A 24,038-nucleotide genomic window follows, 5' to 3' on the forward strand; every position below is an offset into this window, starting at 1 on the left:
GATAGATAGATAGATAGATAGATAGATAGATAGATAGATAGATAGATAGATAGATAGATAGATTGATGGATGTGTGGCACAGAGCCCTACTAGCCACCATACCACACCATTGTTATTTCTTTTTATACCTTCTTAGACAAAAATTCTTTAGAAAATTAGCTCATAGATAAAAATGTTACACAAAATGGGAGTTACAGAAGAACATCAATAACAAGTTTAAAGCAGTGTTTCATTCTATATGCTTATTATAAATTCAAAGCAAGGGCTTTTACATGGCCTTGTCTTATCATAGTGCAAACCTGTGGCCTCATCCTTGGACTTGAATTTTTTTCCTTGGACACAGATCTGACCCAAGCCTACTATTCTTTTTATTGTAATTATGAAAGATCATTGTATAGAATCATTGATTCATCTAAACAGCATTAATTCATGAAATTTCATCTTTATGTTGATCTGCAAGAAATCTGTTCAATAGGGTGGGCTAATGCCCAGGGATTGTTAAATTAATTTGATAATGACAGGAAAGATATATCAGCTGTAAGAAGCAATCCTGAAATGAAGATTCTAGGGGACTTTGCCTCAGAGCTCACATATCTTAGTCCATGCAAAAGGGTGGGCCACCTCCTGGAAGGCCACCTACTAGCATTCGCCTATACTAGATGGCACCTGACAGAAATCATTCAGTAGTGAAAAAAAATAGGCTCTGTGTTTTTCTTACATGTTTCATTAAGATTTCAGCTCTGCCACTTAATAATTAACACAATTATAACTATCTAGTACAGTTGAGTTTGTGTATAATGTATATTAACATGCCTATGAAAGAACAGTTTGGACTATGTCATTATTGCTTATTTTGAGGGTTCAGTCTTAAGGATCCGTATCAAGTCTTTACGAAATGTTCATTTTTGTCTTTTTTCCAATAATTCTGCACTGATATTCCTGACATATTTTGCAAGAATGTGTATCTTCATAAATTCACAAATAAATTTAAGAGTGTGATATAGGGAAGTAGGAACCCTACGTCCACTGTACATCTCTAGACAATTTTTGAATTGTACTTGAATTGCCTGTCCTCAAGTATTCTATAGAGAGTGCCTTTGCAGCTACCACTTAACTTCCTGCTGTGTGTCTTGCTTCTATATGATCATATTCCCAAATTATCCTATTTTTGTATTTACCACCAAATCTTTGTACTCTTTATAAAATTATTCTGAAATTTAGCAACATGGCTTGCCAATTGATGTTCTGGTGATTTTTTTTAACCAGGTACTCACAAAATAAATACCATTTTTGTTAAATTTTTTGAAAGAGAAAATTGGCTTATAAAAAGATTTAGATAAATTTTTGTACTGGATCTTAATGATAATACAAGTGGTTCAGTTATTGCACTGCTGATAACCATTATTGTCGAGAAATGCATGGTTCAGTGGTTAGGAGCATTTGCTTTTCTTTTGTTGGAACCAGATTTGGTTATTAGCATATATAGGGTAGCTTACAAACATCTGTAAATCTATGTCCAGAGGAGCTGTTACCCACTTCCAGTCTCTGTGAGCACTAGGCATGCACGTGATGCACAGACACATATGTGGGCAAAGCATTAATATAGTAATTTTTTAAAAGAAATGTGCCTAATAAATTTGTGTTGATCATCTTCCTTACTCTTAAAAATGCTCTGTATTATTAGTAAATATTACATTTTCCTGTTCACTGACTTAGTAAAAGTCATACCAGTATATTCCTGATTTTGTTCTTCGATTTGATTTTAAAAACTTAAAATGTGATTAGAAGATAACCATACCAGTTTTCATTGTTATTTGCTTTGCTTTTGTTTAGGCAAAATTATCCACAGATATCAAATACTCATAACTTTTATCACTCAATGAGATGCAATGGTAGATTTAACTAAAAGCAGTCACTGAGGGTAGATGATTGAGAGCCTTATACTATTTCCTATATGTCCCCTCCCCAATTCCTATATGTGGTTAAAAAACGATTCGCTAGTTTTCTGCTCTAGGAAACATGGTGATGTTCTCCTTCCAACCAGGAGACTCTATACTTCTAGAACAATAAGCAAAAATAAATTATTTTTAAAGTTGCTTTGGGTTATGATATTTTATCACAGTAAGAAAAAAAACAAAATCATAAATTGGTAAGGAGACTGGGGTTCTTGCTATGATGAACATGACCATGTTTTTTGTTTTGTTGTTATTGTTTATCTGCCTGTCTGTTTGTAGGAATATGAAAGTCTTTAGAACTTTGGACAAGAAAAGTGGTTGAATGCTATAAGAAGATATTATCGGGAGCCTAGAAGACAGTAGTGCTGAAAGTAAAGCAGACAGTGGAACTTTCAAATGGGAACAATGATTTTATTAACAAAGGGCTAGAAGCCATTCCTATAATAGTTGGAAATATAATTCAGTTGCATTCTACCTATGTACTGAGAACTTACCTGAGGCTAAACCAAAAACTAATGAAGCATTTCTTTAGTTGAAGAAATTTCAAAACAGAATAAAGTCAAGTCTATGACATGATTATTTCTGATTACTATTATGCATATTATAGAGTTCTAAAATAAAAAATCAATTAGGAAAAATTTTAAATGACTGTCTGAAGATGAAAAAAGCACTGGGAAGCTTAATGTGGCAAGCAAGTTATGTACTGAAAAGGAGGCTGCAATTGTTAAAGAGATGAATACCATTAAAAAAAGCCTTTGACTCTGCAATGAAAAGAATAAAGTGTGTCTTCAGGGCAAGACCCCATTCAGCCAAAGCTTCAGTTTTAAAGGAAAAAAAAACCTAAGGGGTTTCCTGTCCCTAAACAGCAATTACACACAAAAGATGCTACCAATGTGGTCCAAGAGGCTAAGGGTCCATCCCAGCCTGGAAGCTATGTAGTATAATCTTTGAAGGTATGACACATGCAAGATTGGGACAGTTTTAGTTTCTTCTGCTATGCTTTAGGGAAAATGCTAAGTCCAGGTAATGCATGGTAGGATCAAAATCACAGAAAGGAGTATTTGAAAGACATTATGTGAAACTATGAAAGAGAAGCTTAGAATGTGATAGAAATCCCAATATATTGGAGATACCAGACCGATGAGATCTTTGCCAAGGAAGAGGGACTATACATATGGAGAGGAATGAGCCCAAGAGAAAGATGCATGATACAGGTAACAAAGCTGGAGGAAAAGAGTGATCTAAGCCCTATGCCACCTGACACTATATCATTTGGTGTTTATAGTTCTAGGTTTCAGCCCTATTTTGATCCAGTATTTCATGCTGTCACCACATTCTTCCCTTTTGTACTGGTAATGTATATTCAGTGCTATCCTATATTGAAAATATGTATTTAATTTGCATTTTGATTTTAGAGAGAGGAGGTAATAATTAAGAAAGTCTTAGAGGAGACATTTTATTTTGAACACTGTTGACGCATTTAAAGACTATGGTAACTTTTGAAGTTGGACTATATACATTCTACATCATAAGATGCTAGTGAGAATATGGAAACAAGGGGACTGATTGTGGTCTGAATGAGAATGGTCCTTCATGGGCTCATGTATTTGAACACTTGTTCCATAGTTAGGGGTATTGTTTGGGGAGATTTTATAATCTCTAAGAGGTGGAGCCTTGCTGGAGGAAATACATAAGTAAGGGAGACTTTTAAAAATGTATAGCCTTACTCTACTTTCTGAGCTCTCATTTTCTGCTATTATTGTGTGACTATAAGGTATTCCGCTCCCTTCTTGCTCCTGCTGCCATGTATACATTCTCTGCCATGAAAACTATATCCCTCTGAAAATATAAGCCCCCAAAAGACTCTTTTTAAATTGCATTTTGTAGTGGTAGCCTATTACAGCAACATAAAAGAAACAAAGAGTTTTTTCTGAAGGGACACCTTTTTAAATTATGTGTGGTATACATTCATATAATTTCTTTTTCCCAACATTCTGTTTATTACATAACTATTTTTTCAAATATAAAAATGGCCTTAAAAGCAAGTATTGTTTCCTTTTCATGGGAGACAAATAATGTAAAAAATTCTCAGGGACATTATTATACTTAGAAAAATTAGTCCGTATAAAGACAAGAAATGAAACCTAAATGATTGCCATATTAAAAAGGTGACTTATCAGCATATTTATATGATCATTAAACTCACCTTCCACAAATGTCTTTGGATCTATTGTTTCCTGTATATCTATTGTAAGGTAGCAGATGTTATTTGAATGGAACATCAAGCTTTAAATTGCAAATTATTAAGTGTAATTAAGTGTCCTTTAAAGTAACAGTCTGTCCTTTCTCAAATTCATCCTCCTCTGATTCTTGGTTTCCAAGTTCTTTTGAACTGGCAGCACTCTCTACTAAAGAAAAATCCAAACAGAGCCTGGATAACTCCTTCCCCCAACACCAAGGAGTTTTTTACTCTTGGTGAACCCAAGAAATCAAACCCTATTATCACGTTTAACCAGATAAGGATAATAAAAGTCAAGCAAGTGAGTGTCATTGAAATATGTTATCTCCATGTAATTGATAAATCATTAGGGATGATTTTAAGCATTTTGGTTCTGTTTTGGGTATATGATATATTTCCTTGCCTATTTTTAAATTAGGAATTACTGTGTGATTCACTTTGGCCAATGAAATGAATTGCTAATGAAAATGAAATATGGAAAAAGTGAAGTACATACATGTCAGATCCAGGCAAAAGCTCTGAAAAAAACAGTGTGCCATTCATTGTTCTTTCCCTCCTTTGCCACAGAACTTAGAAGTACATATTTAGGTCAAGTCCATATCTTCCTGGGACCTTGAATGACTTCACATAGTAGAAGCCCCTGATAAACAATATCTTGAATGTAGCATGAGTAAAGTGAGAAACTTTTAATACGTTAGGGCATTGGTATTTTGTTTTGTTTTTATAACAGAATTAATTTTGCTTATCTTGATAAATTAATTTATTCATTCGTCAAGATATTTAAACAACTTTGTGTGGAAGATTACATTGGAAAGCAGGAGTTGTGTACATTATTATTCTAGATAAAAAGAAGATATATGAGATGAGAATCTGAGTGGGTTTGGAAGTAGAAAGAGAAAAACTGAAAAGGAAAACTTTATTGGGTTGTCTACTTTCTTAACAATATTTCATATCCAGTGGAGGGAAGCTTTTAAGTAGGTCATATACTAAAACAATGTGATATTACAAAGTTGAGTGTAATAGTCACAAAATATTTACTCATAATGTAAAGGTAGATCATCAGAAAGAAGAACTCAAATGTAACATGTGATATTGAACTGATTCTATAGAGCAGTATCTGAGGACACAGAAATATTAAAACTAAAATCATAGATTTGAAATATTTGACATACATAAAAGAATAAGAGGTAGTTAAGGTTAAATGTACATGAAGCAGTAGACATGAAAAAGTAACAGGAGAAAAGGTTGGTTTGGGTCAAATCACGGAAATTTATGCAAGACTATATGTAAAGATTTTACTCTTTCATTCGTGCTGATTTATGAAAGGCAAGTGAATGGGGAGTTTTTTTATCAGAATTGTGTGTTCAATACTGTATATAACATCTCCAACATAATGTTTTAATAGGTAATACTACAATATTAGGTTTAAGACCAGGATTAACTGGATTATGATTACAGAATTCATTGTCACATACTACAGCCCTAGAAGACACAAGTGCCTAAAAGAAGTATTTCCCAAACTTTCCTAGCCAAAGAATTACCTAGTGAACTAATTTAAAAAACAATAAAAAACAAACAAACTGTAGGCCTACATGATAACCAATATTTGAAGCTCTAGTCTTAGATGATTGTTATTATCAGGAAAATTTAGGAAACTGAATACAGGACTGGTTGGATAAGAATACAAAATTTGACATCTGTGCATTTATTTCCATTTTTTTTTAAAAAGTAGTAATGGAATGTCTTATTTGTCTGGCCTTGGATTAGGAGATACAAGGGTAAAGGAGGACAAAAACCTTGCTCTCCCAAAGCTTACTTCATAAGAAAAAGTGAAATGAAGAATTATACAATCAATTCTTTACAATTATATGGAATTCTATAAAAAAATATAGTGTGCTGTGAAGTTGCATAATGGTGAACACTGACTTCCTTAGAGTTGCCTGAAGGTTATACAAAGAAGTAAAACTTAAACTAGTATTTGAATTTTATAAATAGGTATCAGTTAAATTAAGAAAAATGGGGAATAAAGATAATTCTTGGCAAAAGGACAATCATTAGCATTTGCCTAGAATGAGAGAGTAAAGAAAAACTTCCAAGAATCACATTGAAACTTGGCTAAAGAAAAAGAGTTAAACAGACAACATGAGCTATAGTCCACACTGGTGACACACTGATATATGCCAAATCTAAGTATTGCCAACAAGACAGGACTCAGAGCTTGGCACGAGTCCCAGATTAGACTTCCGAGCTCTCCCAGCATTGTGACCTTTCCCATGAAACTGATATGCCTCAATACCAAGAGAACAATATTCTATTATCTCACTCCCATTTCTCACTGGGGCATTTTGAAGCAGTGTAGTATAGTGGGTTTATAGCATGCAGTTAAAAGCTAAAAGACAAATTAAACCCAGCTCTATTATTCACTAAATATATGGTTACAGGTAAGTAATTGAATTTCTTTCAGCTTTAGTCTCTCTAACTGTGCAATGAATCATAGTATCTATAGGATAGAACGGCTCAAAAAGTCACTGAGATGATGCATGTGTATTTTCACAGACAAGAGCTTAAATCTACACAAAACTGTATTTTAATCCTCTTTCTAGCACTCACCTCTATCTGATATTATGGGAGGATGATTTACTTTCCTGAGATTCAACTTCCTCATCTGAAAAATAATAGCACACATAATGTAGAGGTATTACGAACAATCTCATTCAGTGTCTGAAATATAGGCAATCTTTTATGAATGGTAGCCATGAATAGCAGTATTTAGTATTGATATAGCATTCTTTCTTTCATGAGTTCAGAGAACAATTTTTAAATACATTGGGTAGAAGCCTGAGACAAGAATCGGGAGACCTTTAACAAGTCATTTCCTACTCAAATATTTTCTTGTGAATCATCATATTGCTCACACTATCTACACTGGGGTTTACTCTAGAATATCATAGACTAATGTCACAGGAAATTTTCCTGAGAGTTGGGAGGAGCTAAGGTGGGAGGAGTAAGGAGAGGAAGAGCAAGAGTAAGGAGAGGAAGAAGAGAAGGAAGAGGAGGATCGAGGAGGAGACAGAAAGGTAGGAGGATGGAGAACCACACTTGGACAGAAAACAGTCCTGGGTAACAACTCATATCTATGTTAGTCAATTGGGAAACACTCTCAACTGTGTGGGCATCTTGTTATTGAGCATTACCAAACATATAAAGCCTTTGATTAATCTTTCAGCATTAGAGTCTCATTTTCTACTGAGCCCATGTGGATGGCAAGATGGTCTGGGCTCAGCCCAGCCTTGTGGAGACAAAGAGGAAGGTTGGCAGAGCCATCTCCCATGCTGGCATCTTGTGGGTGGTAGGGCTGGTGTTTCTGGCTGGCCATTTCCAGCTGGGGTGTGCGCATGGCCTCTGGCCACTTCCGAAAGCCACAGCACATGGCAGCCTGAGCTATAAGCAGAGCCGCCACCACATAGTTGGTCCGTCCAGTGGCCTATATTAAATGTCTAACACAACAGACTAATACTTTTCAAAGCTCAGAATCACAATCTTGGGTGTTACTAAAGTCAAAACACCTTAAAAATTCATAAGTACATAGTCTTACACTGCACCTAGCACAGTGTGGACAGTTAATAGTCTAGAATTCAATCTCACTCCATGGTCCACGTACTGAACTGCCTTAACCTACATGATCTCAGAGGATGTGTGTAGCTTAGACACACTGATGATAGATGTAACAAATGTATCACAGGAATAGTCTTGTCTACAATAAGTAATTAGAATGTGAAGAATAAATAGGTCTAAGAATTTCCCTCCTTCAATGGTAAAAAACAAAATGTGATAGCATCACGGTGGAAATAATTGTGATGTTCACTTTTAAGTACTCATCACTTGATGGGCTCTATCAAGAGCCAGTATTTGATTACATTAAACTCTAGCTCAGAGACTGAATTGCTATACATTTCATTAAAAAATTAATAGATTTATATCAGTTTAAAAGTTCCCAAATATTATATAATCCAGAATAGTTTTCTCTTACATAATGCCTGTAGATTTGGACTCTGGTTAGTGAAATAATTTCCTTGAGGTATGAGGGAAAATAAGTAACTGAGAGAGGAGGGCACAATGGTTGTGTATACAAAGTACACCTACTTAAAAGCTTCTGAGTATGTGTTCCTGGGAGGACATAAAGGTATATCTAGATAGGACAACACAAGTAGAACTGTTTGAAGCCAATGACCATGGAGTATATAGAGACAATGTAGCTAGAGCTGGGGTTATGGTGAGAGCTCAGTAAGACCATACTTTTGTATGTGAAAGGTGAGGACCTAAGTGAAACCCTAACACCTACTATAGTGCCTGCTCTGGATGCACATGCTCATAAGCCTGATTCTGTGGGCAGACTTTGGTGAATCCTATAACCTCACTGATCAGCCAATCTAGCCAAGATGGTGAACTACAAGTTCAATAAGAAACTCTGTAATGAGATAAAATGGTAGAAATCAATAGAAGACATCTGATGTCCTCCTTTTCCCTTTGCATATGTACATAAGGATGCTTGCCCTGAACACCCATGTAAATTCACCAGCAGCACAGTACAATAAAAACAACTATCACCAGCACCACCACTACCACCACCACCACCACCACCATCATCATCATCATCACTGTAATAATAATAGGTTTTAAAGCAGCTAGAACAATATAACAGACATATATTTGACAGTTTCCAGTCTTATATGTATAAATACATATGTTCTAGACATTTTAACTTTTCATTGACAAGCTGCCTCTTGTCAATAGGCTTTAAGCTTTATGAAAATAGATGCTTACTGTATTTCTTCTTCCTACAACACCTTAATAGTTTTTGAAAGAATAAATCTATCCAATGTATTTAGTATAAACATTTAATGAACATTAAATTATTGTCATTATTATAATTAGCATGATGCCTTCATATAGTAAGAGCTGAGTGAATGAATGGTGTTCTAATCTGAAATTCTAAATTTGTGGTTGCCTATGTAGACTTTTTAGGGTTTTTTTTTTAAATAATGACCTTTTCTGTTTTCTCTCTCGCTTTTTTCCAAGAAACTTTATTGAGATATAATTTACACAATAACAAAGTTTACTCAGTCTTGGATGAGCAGTTCAGTGTGCTTGGCACATATTACCTAATCACCATCACTGTCAAGACATGATATATTTCCACAATCCACAATTTTTCCTGTGTACTCCTCTAGACTATTGATATGCTATCTACAACCATAGATTAGTTTTGATTCTTCTCATATTTCATGCATGCTCTTTTTGTGTCTGTTTTTTTTCAAATACTATTATTGTTAAATGTTCATTCCTTTCCGTTGAATTTCATTCATATGTAACAATTTCCGTTTCTTCCTCCTAACCTGTTTCCTAAACCCCAAAGCTGTTTCCTGAACAAAAGCTCGTCAGTAGGCCTTGATCAGCTAGTGGCAGATAGTTAAAATCAAATGGAAAGCGTGGATGATAAAGTTTCTTCCCAGAGCTTAGATTTCTTACCTGGTGTCTGAGTGTATCCTATGTCCTGTACCTGCACCCAAAAGCCAAACAACTTCTCTGTCTTATTTAGACTAGCTTTGAATAACAATAACTGCCTTCTCAATTTCCTGTCTCTCAATTTTTTGTTGGATACTCATCAAAATATTGAACCCCAAGCAGCACTGTGCTGAGTATTTTGAGAAAAATATAACAATTGTAGCCTATGGTCACTTGAACATGTGACATACAGTACAAATACTCCCAGAACATTATATATAGATACTGATATAGATATATGTATGCGTGTGTTGTGTATGAGATACATGTATATAGTGAGATATATGAAAGAGGTAATAATGTTTGCATATATAGTATACATAAGCATACATACAAACACACACACATATATTAACATATCACTATAAGCACCTTAAGATCTTGCACATAGTGAACATTCAAAAGTGATACCTTAGTACAATTAATCAGTTTTGCTGTGTGAAATTATTTATTCTATTAATTTAGTAATTTTTAAAACTGCATTTTGAGAAAAGTTAAATCTACACAAAAGTGATATATTCAAAAAAGTCTTATATACCCTTATCCCAAAGATCTCTTACAAAATTCACCAGTTGTCTCAAAAATGTCTTGTAGTATAAGTTTCCAATCCAGAACCAAAGATCACACTATTATGATGTTATTTCAGTTATTTCAAATTCACACTAGTTTTAGGTCTTTCTCTGATTTTTTTCTACTTGATATTATTTAAATATGTACTTTTTTAGAACCAAGTATTTTCTACAATGTCCTTCATTATGAGTTTTTCTATAGTTTCTTGATGATTATACTTATTATTCATTTTTGATTGAACTATCATAGGAATAAAGAAGTGCATAACATTGATTCATCAGTATGAGATGCTGATAAATTTAGTCACTTGATTAAGATGGTTATCTTCTCAGATATTCTTTTACTGTGCAGTAACTCTATTTCCTACTTCATCAAGAATAACATTTGGGAAGAGATAATAGGGGAGTATATTAAAAATATCAAACTTTGGTCCTTTTAAACCGAGGAGTTTTATCATCTGTCAATATTTATATACTAAAATAATTGTTTTCTATCATGGTTGTGCAATAATTATTTTCTAATTCAATTCTTTTTTATTTTTTAAATGTTAATCAAAGGATTTATAAGTTTGGTAATGCTCAATAACAAGATGCCCATACAATCAGAAGTGTAACCCAATACCCAACCTAGATATATCAACTATCTTTGACTGGCAGAGACATGTGAACATCTGCCTCCATGTCTCCCCTCCCTCTCTTACTCTCTCCCGTCTCCTAGCTCCTCCTCCTCTCCTTACTCCTCCTCTTCCTCTCTTTACTCCTCCCACCATAGCTCCTCCTACATATCACCCTTCTTGTTAAGATAAACCTTTTCTCTCAAAATACAACTAGAGAATAACTATACCAATTTGTATCAGTAAGGTACAAGTTAGACCTAATACCCAGTCCAACGTTTTGTTGACTAAACAGAACCTCTGTCATCTTTCCTAACTAAAAGACTTAGTTCTGAACCTGGCTTTTTTCTTGGCTTTAGAATGAATGTCAGCTGAAAACTCTCCTCTCAAATCTTTTCTCTCAAAGTAAATAGCCAGGATTGGCTATGAGACTGTAAGTCTTCAACCCCGTCAGAAATCCAGAATGACTGAATTAACTGAAATTATGGGAAGCACAAAGCATAGCTTCTAAAACTTAGGCAATTTATAGAGACCTCTGAACACACAGTCCCTATACTACAATCTTCATCCTTCTGGCCCAGGATCATCTGACAGACCTAGTGATGCAGAATTATTAAGGGCTGATTACTCTGTCTTGGCAGATATAATCAGTCGACTATTCCACAAGTATGTCCTTTTCAGGACAGTAATTTGTCTGTAGATGAAAGGAGGCCATTCTTAGCTAGTGGCTATCTCATCACAACTGGAGTAACTCCAAAGACGCTCAATTTCTTCTTAGAATCCAATACAGGAAGCTCTCAGGAGCAGATAGGTCCCTAATCAAAATGAACCTTAATGCAGAAATGTTTGTAACATCAATTCTGTGGACTTCTGACATTTTGAAAACCAACTATCCATGTAAGACAATCTGGACTGTTGTCTGTTAACTCCTCTCAGCTATTTCTAAATAAAATACAGAAAACACCCTAACAGTAAACTCGGAGCCATGAATTTGCTGTAGACCCTTTACTCACAGGCTAACCATCTCAAATCAGTTAAATAAGTTAAAGAAGGACTGTGCCTAAGACTTGTATTCCTAAATGTGTTATATAGGCACAATGGCTATAAGAGTAACAATATTAATCTCACTTCTATATCAATAAGAAACTTGTACCAATGAAAACCTTAAATTTGAAGTCAAAGTAAATTTGTACCATTTAAGAAATTATAACTTCAACTTAATAACAATTATACAGATTTCTACCAATACGTTATGGCTATTCAATAAATCCTAGCTATTTTTCCCTGTTCCAACAAAACCACTACTTTTCCATAGAAAGACAGCCCAATATTATCCACCTCAGTCTCCAAGCCCAGGGAATAGGGGTGCCAACTCTTCATTAAATTCTTCAAGCTGATTATGGGCATTGAGATATTAGAAGAGAGGTGGGGGGAGAGTAAATTAATAAGCCTCTGACATCTGTGTCTTCACTGCATCCAGCTGAAATTCCAGGAGATCAGAGGTTTGAGCAGGTCTGCTCAGCTTGCTTAATGAGTAGATACACCAAGGCTGTGTATTCTGCAATATGCAATTCTCAAAACAAATTTTAGCATCAAGGTATTTTTTGTTGAATTCTGGAATCTAGTCTTCTGGTGGCCTGTCTCTATCATATCTAATCCATATAATTCTGGGGATTTCTATGAAGGTGTGCTCCCACTATCCTCCCATTCCTGCCTCCCTGCTCTCAAATTCCCCAACACTAGGAAATCCAAACTATTGGGTACCATGGCCCTCCACTTCCACTGATGCCTGACAAGGCCATCCTCAACTACCTGTACAGCTGGAGCCGTGAGTCCCTCCATTTGTGTTCTCAGGCTGGAGGTTTTAGAACGGCTACTCCCGCTTGTTTCTTAGGACCATTTGCTTGAAAAATTGTTTTCCAGCCTTTTACTCTAAGGTAGTGTCTCTTTGTCACTGAGGTGGGTTTCCTGTATGCAGCAAAATGCTGGGTCCTGTTTATGTATCCAGTCCATGAGCCTATGTCTTTTTATTGGGGAATTGAGTCCACTGATGTTAAGAAATATTAAGGAACAGTGATTGTTGCTTCCTGTTATTTTTTGTTATTAGAGGTGTAATTATCTTTGTGTGACTATCTTCTTTTGGATTTGTTGGAAGAGGATTACTTTGTTGCTCTGTCTAGGGTATAATTTCCCTCCTTGTATTGGAGCTTTCCCGCTATTATCCTTTGCGATGCTGAGTTTGTAGAAAGATATTGTGTAAATTTGGTTTTGTCTTGGAGTATCTTGGTTTCTCCATCTATGGTAATTGAGAGTTTTGCTGGGTATAGTAGCCTGGGTTGGCATTTGTGTTCTCTTAGAGTCTGTATGATGTTAGTCCAGGATCTTCTGGCTTTTATAGTCTCTGGTGAGAAGTCTGGTGTAATTCTTGTAAGTCTGCCTTTAAATGTTACTTGGCCTTTTTCCCTTACTGCTTTTAATATTCTTTCTTTTGTGGGTTTGGTGTTTTGATTATTAGGTGACAGGTCTAGTCTATTTGGCATTCTATAGGCTTCTTGAATGTTTATGGGCTTCTCGTTCTTTAGGTTAGGGAAGTTTTCTTCTATAATTTTGTTGAAGATATTTATTGGCCCTTTATGTTGGGAATCTTCACTCTCATCTATACCTATTATCCTTAGGTTTGATCTTCTCATTGTGTCCTGGATTCCTGGTTGTTTTGTATTAAGAACTTTTTGCATTTTGCATTTTCTTTGACAGCTGTGTCAATATTTTCTATGGTATCTTCTGCACCTGAGATTCTCATTTCTATCTCTTGTATTCTGTTGGTGATGCTTGCATCTATGACTCTTGATTTTTTTTCCTAGGTTTTCTATCTCCAGGGTAGTCTCTCTTTGTGATTTCTTTATTGTTTCTACTTCCATTTTTATGTCCTGGATGGATCCGTTGAATTCTTTCACCTGTTTGGTTGTGTTCTCTTGTAATTCTTTAAGGGATTTTTGTGTTTCTTCTTTAAGGACTTCTACCTGTTTACCTGTGTTCTCCTCAAATTCTTTGAGAGTGTTATTTATGTCCTTCTTAAAGTCTTCTATCATCATCATTAGAAATGATTTTAAATCTGAATCTTGCTTTCCTGGTGATATGGGGAATTCAGGACTTTCTAGTGTGGGAGAACTAGGTTCTAATGATGCCAAGTACCGTGGGTTGCTGATGCTTATGTTCATACACTTGCCTTTCGCCATCTGGATCACCTTAGTGCTACCTGCCCTGTCGGTTACTGGAGCCTGTCTTTCCTATTATCTTGGTTGTTTCAGAACTGTGTGGGGTGGGTGTTACTACTAGGGTTAGAGCTGGGGCCCAAGATCTTCTCACTGCTCTGGCCCAGACAGGAAGGAACCAGTGCTCTAGGCCCGGAGTGAATTCTTGGGTTCTAGTGGGTCCCAATTACTCCCTGTTTGGGGCAGGTGTTGCTGTCTCCTTACCTAAGATGCTGCTCTGGTTACAACTCCTAGGAGACCTACTTCCTCTGGGTTTTGTGAGATTGGGTGCAGAGCAGCCATCTGGGATCTGCTCAGTGCTCCGAACCATACCAGGAGGAACCAGTGCTCCAGGCCAGGAGTCAGTTCAATTATCCTTTACACTTACTAGTTAACTGACCTCTACTGTGAGGAAGAGCTTACTGTTTTAATCCATTAATTTATTAGTTGTTTATATCTGAAAGGATTTATGGATTATAATGTTTGCTGGTTTATAATATATCATTACTATCAGATAGATAGATAGATAGATAGATAGATAGATAGATAGATAGATAGATAGAAAGATAGATAGATAGAAAGATAGATAGATAGATAGATGATATGGTGATTCTCATATTATCCTCGATTTAAACAGTATAATTAGTCCTCATGATGTTGGTCTTTGTTCAGTCAGAATTGTCTAAAACAAGAGAATCAATAGGAGTAATATATATAGAAGTAGAGAGGGATAGGGGAAAATAGAGAAGAGAGGAAAGGAAAGAAGGAAAGAGAAGTGAAAAGTGACAGAGGGAGAGGAAAAGGGAAGGTGTGGTTTAAAACAGAAAAATGCCCTATGCTCACAGATTTGAATTATGCTCACAGATTTGAATGCCTGGTCTCCAGGGAGTGGCCTGACTTGGTGACTTGACAGGGATTAGGAGGTGTGGACTTGTTAGTTGAAGTTTGCCCTTAGGGGTGAGCTTTTAGGTTTCAAATGCTCAAGACATGCCCAGCATATCTTCCTCTCTGTCTCTGTCTGTCTGTCTGTCTGTCTGTCTGTCTGTCTCTCTCTCTCTCTCTCTCTCTCTCTCTCTCTCTCTCTCTCTCTCTTTGCAGCCTGTCAGTCTGGATATAGAACTTTCAGCTACCTCTCCAGTACCATGTGTGCCTGCATGCCATCATGCTTCCTGCCATGATGATAATAGATTAAGCTTTGAAATTGTAAGCCAGCCACAATTAAATGCTTTACTTTATGAGAGTTGCCATGGTCATGGTGTGCCTTCACAGGAAGAGAACACTACCTAGGACAGGAGAGGAATGGAGGGGAAGGGAGTTGAAGGAAAGAAAAAGGAAAGAATAAGAGAGAGATCTACATATTCTCTCACACTTTAAACTGTGCTCTAACACTGTGTCCCAACACCCTACTTCATCCTACAGCTGCATACCTGCTGCTCTAGTTTAATGCTATGGAAATTCAAAGATTGCTGCCTGTTTCTAATGAACCATCCTCCTGGCTTATTCTAACTTTGATTTCCATTTCTCTTATTATTTTTTTTTGATTTTTTTTAATTTTTATTGGATGTTTTATTTACATTTCCTATGTTGTCCCCTTACCCCATCCCCCACCCATCCAGGAACCCCCAGTCCCCTCACCCCTCCTCCTTCTTCTCTGTGGATGTAACCTCTATCTACCCCCCCACTCCCAACTCCCCACCCTCAAAATTCCCAACCCCCTGGGGCGTCCAGCCTTCATGAGGTCAAGGATCTCATCTTCCACCTATGCCCAGCAGGGCTCTCCACTCTTACCTATTCAGCTGAAGCCCTGGATCCCTCCCTAAGTGCTCCCAGGCTGGTGGTTTAGACCCTGGGAGCTGTGGTTGGTTGGTATTGTTGCTCTCCTCATGGTGCCGCAAATCCTTTCAGCTCTCCTTCAGTCTTCACTCTAACTCCTCCATTGAGAACCCCATGATCAGTTCAATGGCTAGTTGTGAGCATCTGCCTCTGAGTATGTCAGACTCTTGAAGACCTCTGAGGAGATATCCATATCAGGCTCTTATCAGCATGCACTTCCTGACTTCCACATTCCATTTCTCTTATAATTAGTGACTTTGAACACATTTGTATATGATTGATTATTGGACATTTGTCCATCTTCCTTGGAAAATTGCCTATTCATGCTTTTACATATTTTAAAATATATTTTTATCATTTTGTATATATGGATGTTTTATGTGCATGTATGTCTGTTTATCACCTGTGTAAAGTGCCCTCCAAAGTCAAAAGAGAACATTGGCTCCCTTGAAACTGTAGTTATAAGAGGTTGTGAACTTCTGTGTGGGTATTGCAGGGTCAAACCTGGGCCCTCTGGAAGAGCAACAAGTGTTCTTAACCATGTAGTAATTTCTCCAGCCCTTGTATTTTCTCTATTTTAAAAACAGGTTATGTTTGGTTGTTTTATTGCTTGTCTATTTGTTCATTTTAGAGACAGAAACTTGAGTAGCACAGACTGAACTAAAACTTCCATGTAGATGAAGATGGCCTTGACCTCCTGATCTTCCTCATCCCTTCACCTCTCCTGTTTTGGATTATCAGCATACACACACATGCAAGAAATCAGGTTATGTTAATTGCTGTGGGAGTTTCTGATACAGTGCCAATATTTAAGTCCTTGTCAAATATATAGTTTACAAGAACAGTTTTTGACTCTGTATGATATCTTTTCCCTATGATTGTTTCTTCCCTAGACATCTTTTTGGTCTGCCATATTTTCACTTTTGTATTCTGTAATTTTGTGTTGTTACCCAAAAGGAATGTCAAATCCTATCTCCTAAAGGTCTTGCTTACATTTAAATGAACCCATTTACATATTGTAAATGTTAATGGGTTACCTATGATATTTTCATACATATATAAATTCTATAATTTTTAAGTTACATTAAGTTTACCTAACATCCTTTTATGGTGAAAAGGATGTAATCATCTTTCCAGTGGTATTCTTTACTATGCAGTATTTGTTACCTGTACTCACTCTGGTGTATAAAACATGCTAGACTTCTTTCTTTTATCTACCTTCTGTTCTGTGGCTGTTGTAACTTCTAGTTTAGCATCTATATCTTTAATACTTTTATAGACAATTATTAAAGTTGGTACAGGATATGAGCAACCTTCAAATTTTTTGTTTTGTTTTTACATGTGGAACCTAATTCTTCTCACACTGTTTGTTTGTTTGTTTGTTTGTTTGTTTGTTTTTCAAGGGGGAATCTGTTCTTTCCACATTATGTAATTCTGGCAACTTTCTGAAAACTCATTTCACTATAAATATAAGGATTTATTTTGACAAAGCCTGAACTAAAGCCATAAACTGCTTTGAGAAGTAGAGACATGTCAACATTAATTCATCCTACATATAAGCACAAAAAGCCTTTGTATTCTCTTGTATCTTGTTTGATTGTATCAATGTTTATTAGTTCTAAGTATTCATTTCTTTTTCCCCTCCTTGGAAAACTTCCTAAATATTTTATTCTTTGAATAGTGACATAGCTCAATCTTTAAGTGCTTGGTGAACCAAACATGAATTAGAATCTAAGTTAAATCCCTAAAATCCACATTAAGAAGCCATGACTATTAGCAGGCATTTGTAATCCAAGCACTGGGGAGGCAGAAAAAGGAAATTCTTTGGGACTTACTAGCTAGCTGACATGGGCTAATCAGTAAGTTCCAAGTCAACCAGAAAGCCTGTCCAAAACCAGAGAGGACAGGTCCTTAGGAATGACACTTGAGGCTGTACTCTGACCTCCACATGCATGTGCTCCACATCTGTATGCTCAGCGTTACACACAAAAGTGCACCCCCAGGAACACACACACACAAACACACAAACACACATGTGCACACACACAATTTATCCTTTTTTAAGATTTTATTTTTGAGATTATAATTGCATAATTTCCCCCTTCCTTTTCCTCCTTCCACACACTCCCATCCTTCATGATCTCTTAATTGTTGATACATGCATACATGCATATGTATATAAATATATACTACTATATAGTATATTATTAGGAATATATTATATTACTAAATATGAATTGAATGCTCTGTAATGTTACTCTAACTGGGATTTTTAAATTTTTCATTTCATATTAGACACTGTCAATATACAGAAATGTGTAAGTGATTTTTTCTGAGGTTATATCGTATAATATTATAGAAATAATTTGCTTATTTGTTGTGTGAGCAAAACATATAGGTGTGTGTGTGTGTGTCTTTGTTGGGTGTATATAGTGTCTGTATGTGTGATGCATGTTTGTGAATGTGAAGGGACACACATTCATTTGTGTGCATATGAAGGTTGAAGGAAGACAACTGTTTTTTTTCTATTATTCTTTACATTTTCCCTTGAAACAGTCTTTCTCACTGAAACTCAAGCTTATTGCTTCAGTTAAGATGCTGGAGAAAGAATTGAGAGTTCTGAATCTTGATCCTACTGCACACAGGAGAGACTGTCTTCTGCCCTGGATGGAGCCTGAGCAAGGAGGAGGCCTGCAAAGCCCAGTCCCATAGTGACACACTTCCTCCAACAAGGTTACATCTCCTCCAATAAGGCCACACCTCTTAAAAGTATTACTTTCTATGGGCCAAGCATATTCAAACCACCACAGTTTCTATTGTTGTGAAGAAACACCATGACCAAGGCAACTTTTATAAAGGAAAACATTTAATTTCGTTTCAGAGGTTTAGTCCATTATCATGGCACAAGGCATGGTGTTGTGCAGGCAACATGGTACTGGAAGAGCCTAGAGTTCTATCTACATCTTGATCAGCAGGCATCCAGGAAAAGAACTGAGATATCTTTCCTCCAACAAAGCCACACCTATTCCAACAAGGCCATATGACCTAATAGTGCCACTTCCTATGGGTCAATTTAGGCCATTTTTATTCAAACTACTATAATAATCAAACAAGTTCATTTATATTGTGGGAGATGGTGCTAAGTATGATAAAGATAAATAAAGTAGATGATATTACTGAAGGACTGATTGGTTATTCTAAGCTGGCAGCTTGCAGATGGTGCTTTATATGTAAACTAAAATATAAATAGCAGGATAGCATCAAGCATTTCAAAGATACAGTAAAGAAAGATGCATGCAGAGGGACAACCAAGTTAGTGGAAGTTAGTATGATGTCTCAAGGAACTTGATGTGTTATAACAAATGAAAAATGACCAGTAGAGCAAAGGAGAGAATGAAGATGGGGTTCCTGAAAGTGGAAACAACAGCAATGAACACTTGAAAAGAGGACACTCTGAAAGAGGACACACTTAAGAAAATGCTAATTGTGCCCAGTTTTACCAAAAGCCTGAGGCATGTGTTCTACTACTCCAGTATACTTTAGAATCCCCTGGAGGGCTTGTTAAAAAGCACAGATGCTAAGTCACAACCCCAGAGATACTGGCTCTGTCATCCTAGGGTAAAGTTGTGAATTTGCATTCCTCATCGCTTCCCAAATAATGCTAGTTCTGCCTTTCCTAAAACTAAATTGAAACCTACAGCAGAAGATTTTACTCTTCTAATTGAAATATATAGACACATGGTTGGTCCTTAAACTCACAGGGAAAACTTAAAAGAAATTGTGTGGTTCCTTGTATAAAGGATACACAGGAGCTAGGAACTCAGTTAACAGGGTGCTTTTCTATCATGAATGAAGCCCTGGTTTCAATTTCTAGCACCACATAAACTGAGCATGATGGCATATGCTTGCCTTGCCAGCACTTGGGAGGTAAAGGCAAGAGGATCAGAAGCTTAAGTCTACCCAACATAGTGAGTTGGAGGCCAATGAGGAACATATGAGACGTTGTCTGGAAAAAATGAAATAAAATAATTTAAAAATGATATCCAGGAATGTTCCAGGCAATATTTGTTTGTACATTTTGAGAAAAAGAAAGATGCTGTTTATAATCTGTGTTTTGTTAGGTATGTATCTATAAAATTGCTTATAAAATAGCATTAAGTTATATTGTTCACATTACTACATAAGGCTATGAGGACAGAGTCCAGGTACAGTATTTTTTGTTAATGTGCAAAGTAAATAATTTTACAGAGAACTGCATTACTACAGTAAAATAAATAAAGGTACATAATATTTAGTAATAAAATTTGCACAGAAACTTTAAAATGAGTAGAATATTTAAAAACTATTCTGAGGAGGAAACAAAGGGGAAGGGGGTCTTAGGGAAAAGAGTAGTAGAGGAAACCAGGAGGAACAGAGAAAAAGGAAACTGTGCTCACAATATATTGTATGAGAGAAGAATTTTTTCAATAAAAATATAATTTTTTTATTTTAAAAAAACACAGTTATTTATGGCTAAGCCTCAATTTCTCTTCTGCCATTATGAATATTTGAATGAAGAGAGATATACTGATCAAATCAATGAAAGAAATGATTTGAATATACAGGCATCACCAAAAAGTGATAAGACATTACAGCAGATTTTTGGAACATTATTGGAGGATGGGGGTAAAGAACATCCTCCCATGGTCACAACTTAGAACACTACATTTGGTTGTTAATTTTACCTGGAAGTAGTATGGTACAAAATTAAAAACAAGGAAAATTTTGTAAAATTTATTTGCATAGATTTTCCTCTAGAAGAACAAGTAGGAAGAGAAGGGAGAAGGACAATGGTGACAAAGATGAGGAGGAAGATATTGTCACCAAAGTGTGTTCTTAGCAGAGAAGGGTGTTAATAATTAGTTGGACAAGATGGTCTGTTTTGTGGCTATCATTCAGAATTTTCCCCCAGGTTCTTCTACAATCACCTAATGAGTTTGAGAAATGAAGATACAAAAACAATGATAGATGTTACAAATGGGCTGAGCGACAAAAACTGCCACTCACCAAACCAACTTTACCATGGTCAATTCTAGGTGTCATTTTTGTCATTAGTACTAATCAATGCTAAAAAATTTGTAAGGGTTGTCAATCAGTCACCTGGTGATAAGTTAGTTACTTCAAATTGGATTTGCATTATAGACAGACTAATGCTTTGTTCTTAATGAAATAAACAAGTTACTTTGGGTTTCTCTTTGGTGAATACAATGATTCTGACAATTCTACCATCATTGAAATTAATAAAACATTTTAATGCTTGTTTCAGTTATATTGAACTAAAGAAATTTTGTGCACATGCAGGATAAATGAATTTTTAACGGCATCAATCTAACCACTTTTCATTGTGAACTCTTCAGATATAGTATTAGGAGTAGACAGTGACCCACGCTGAGCCAATCATATTCTGTTTTGCAGAAAGCAATCTCTGGCAAACCTGAAATGTCCCTTTCATATTCTGAAGATGCTCAAATATTGATAGTTTTTGGAAAAATAAAATGTCTAGTATAAAAGATGTAAAAGAGAGATACAAAAGGCAACTTTTCAGGAATAAAAAGAAGCAAAAAAAAACCCAAAATTTCTGGTGGTATTTCAATTTCAGGATTTAGTCCCTCATTCTGGATCTCTTGAGATATTTTATCTGCTGTATTTTTTCTTTTTATCACTGTGGCAAAACACCATAACCAATGAAATTTATAAAAGGAAGTGTTTAATTCAGCTTACAATTTCAGAGGGTTAGAGTCCATGACAGCAGAGCAGAGGTATTGCAGCAAGAACAGCAGGATGAGAGTTCACATCTCTGCTGAGGGCCATGCAGGAGGAATGACAAATGGCTTTAGAACTTGTGGAATGCAGCACATGAGATACCACAGTCACATGGGTGGGCCTCGGTGTGGCACTGCTCCAGAACTGTGTGTCCTGAGGATTTCATACTGTCATTGAGTTCTGCAGTGCTTGCTGCCTTCACGTCCCTCTTAATCTAAGAGTTATATTAAAACTTTAATGGAGCTTCCAGCCCCTCACTGGAAAGTGTCTCTGTCACTCACAGTACTAAAGCTTGATCTTTTTCAGGCATTGCTGCTAGAGCAGAATAATCATTCATTCACCACCCTAGGAAAGAACTTAGAGAAGTAGATTGTCAGCTATGACTGCTACACTTGGAAAACATTTGGAAAAATAAAGTTGTTAGTGAAGCTAGGCTGAGATGCTTTTACTACCGGCTCTGATGTAGAATATCTTAGGGAATAACTTGAAGTTCAGAAAGGCACATTTTTATTAATAAAGCTATGGACATTTTATAATCAGGAAACAAGAACAATGGCAGCATTGGCTGATGTGACTCTCGCTGAGGCTGGACTGGTGATAATTGATTTTCTATATTCACTTTTACCTCAGCTTCCTAATATGATTTATTAAGAATTGCTAATGAGTAGATATACACTTTGAGGATTTATGGTAGATATGGCTGATTTTTTATATAAAAAGTTTAAATTTGTACTTCTTGTAAGATCTTTACAAGATTACTTTTAAAGATAAATGATAAAATAATTTCTTCTTTCTTTGTAACTGCAAATTGCTGCCTGCCAGTAAGAGAAACTGGCTGAGAAAATTATATTGCTTGCTTACACTTTGTTCATCTATAACAAGTTGCTTTGCTATGAATGTACATGAGATTTTGAGAAAAATTTGTTTCCTTCAGCTGTACTACATAGCGTTATTTCTTGTAAAGATATTGAAAAATGCATTGTTTTTTCATAATAATTTACTAGAAGAAAACGAAAACATAATCACATTATAATTTTACACTGCTTGAAAGATTTTGCTGGGATATATAAGCCATGGGAGAAATAATAAATGATGGTGTGACTAGAACATTGTCTCTCCCATCCATCCACTTTGTGTGTATGTGTAAAGTTTGTGTGAATGGGAGCTGGAACATTGTTCCATCTACCAATTGTGTGTATGTACATATATATGTGTGGAAGACTTGAAACCTGCTTGCTGGAGTTTTTCTCTAACCATTATATGTGTGACTATGTATATGTTTGTTTGTAGATCTGTATGCATGTATGTATGTGTATATATATATATATATATATATATATATATATATATATATGCATGTATATTTGATGTATGAACATATGAACTTATTGGACTCTGCCTTTAGTTCATACCATTCGGGGTGTGTGTGTGTGTGTGTGTGTGTGTGTGTGTGTGAATGTGTGTGTGTATACATGTGAATTTTCTCTCATTCTCTTTCTTTTCAGCGTCAAGCAGTTAAAAGAGTTCATAGTTTTTCTGCTGGCCACAGAGAGTGCCAGCCCCAGTAAATTAAGCTTTGTTCCCTCAGAGAAATATCCACTGAGTAATTCCTCTAATCACTGGCTGCCTTTGGTAGTAACCCCTGTAAATATCTGGATCCACTCTGTCAGTGGCTCTAAGCACTGACTCCCGATGCTTGCCTGCCTCTGTTTACTCACCACATGGATGCTAAAGCCAGTCACTGGCACATCTCAAGCAAGGGGCAAAAAGAAGGCACACCAGGAATGATTTGAGCCTTTGGAAACATCAGATCTTGCCCCCAGTGACTCACCTCTTCCAACAAGGATACACTTTGTAATCCTTCCCCAACGGGGCTACTAACTGAGGGCTAAGTATTCAAACATCTGAGTACAATATATCATTCAATCTACCACATCCGCAATTTCTCTTTGATATTTTTTTTTTTGCTTTGTTACACAAGGTTTGGACTTAGCAAGCTTTTTCTCATCAAGTTATAGTCCCAGTTCATATTTTCTTGTTTTAAAACATTGTTTTAGTTTTATGATGTGAAGTCTCAATAGGTTGCCCAGGATGATATTGAACATCAATTCCCAACACCTATATGGTAGTTCACAACTGTCCGAATCTCTGGTTTCAGTGGATCCAATAGTCTCTTCTGATTTTTGAGGGCACAGGTATGCACATAGTGC

This window comes from Grammomys surdaster, unplaced genomic scaffold (assembly GCF_004785775.1).
Source record: "Grammomys surdaster isolate TR1022 unplaced genomic scaffold, NIH_TR_1.0 125749, whole genome shotgun sequence".
In the NCBI taxonomy this organism is placed as follows: Eukaryota; Metazoa; Chordata; class Mammalia; order Rodentia; family Muridae; genus Grammomys; species Grammomys surdaster.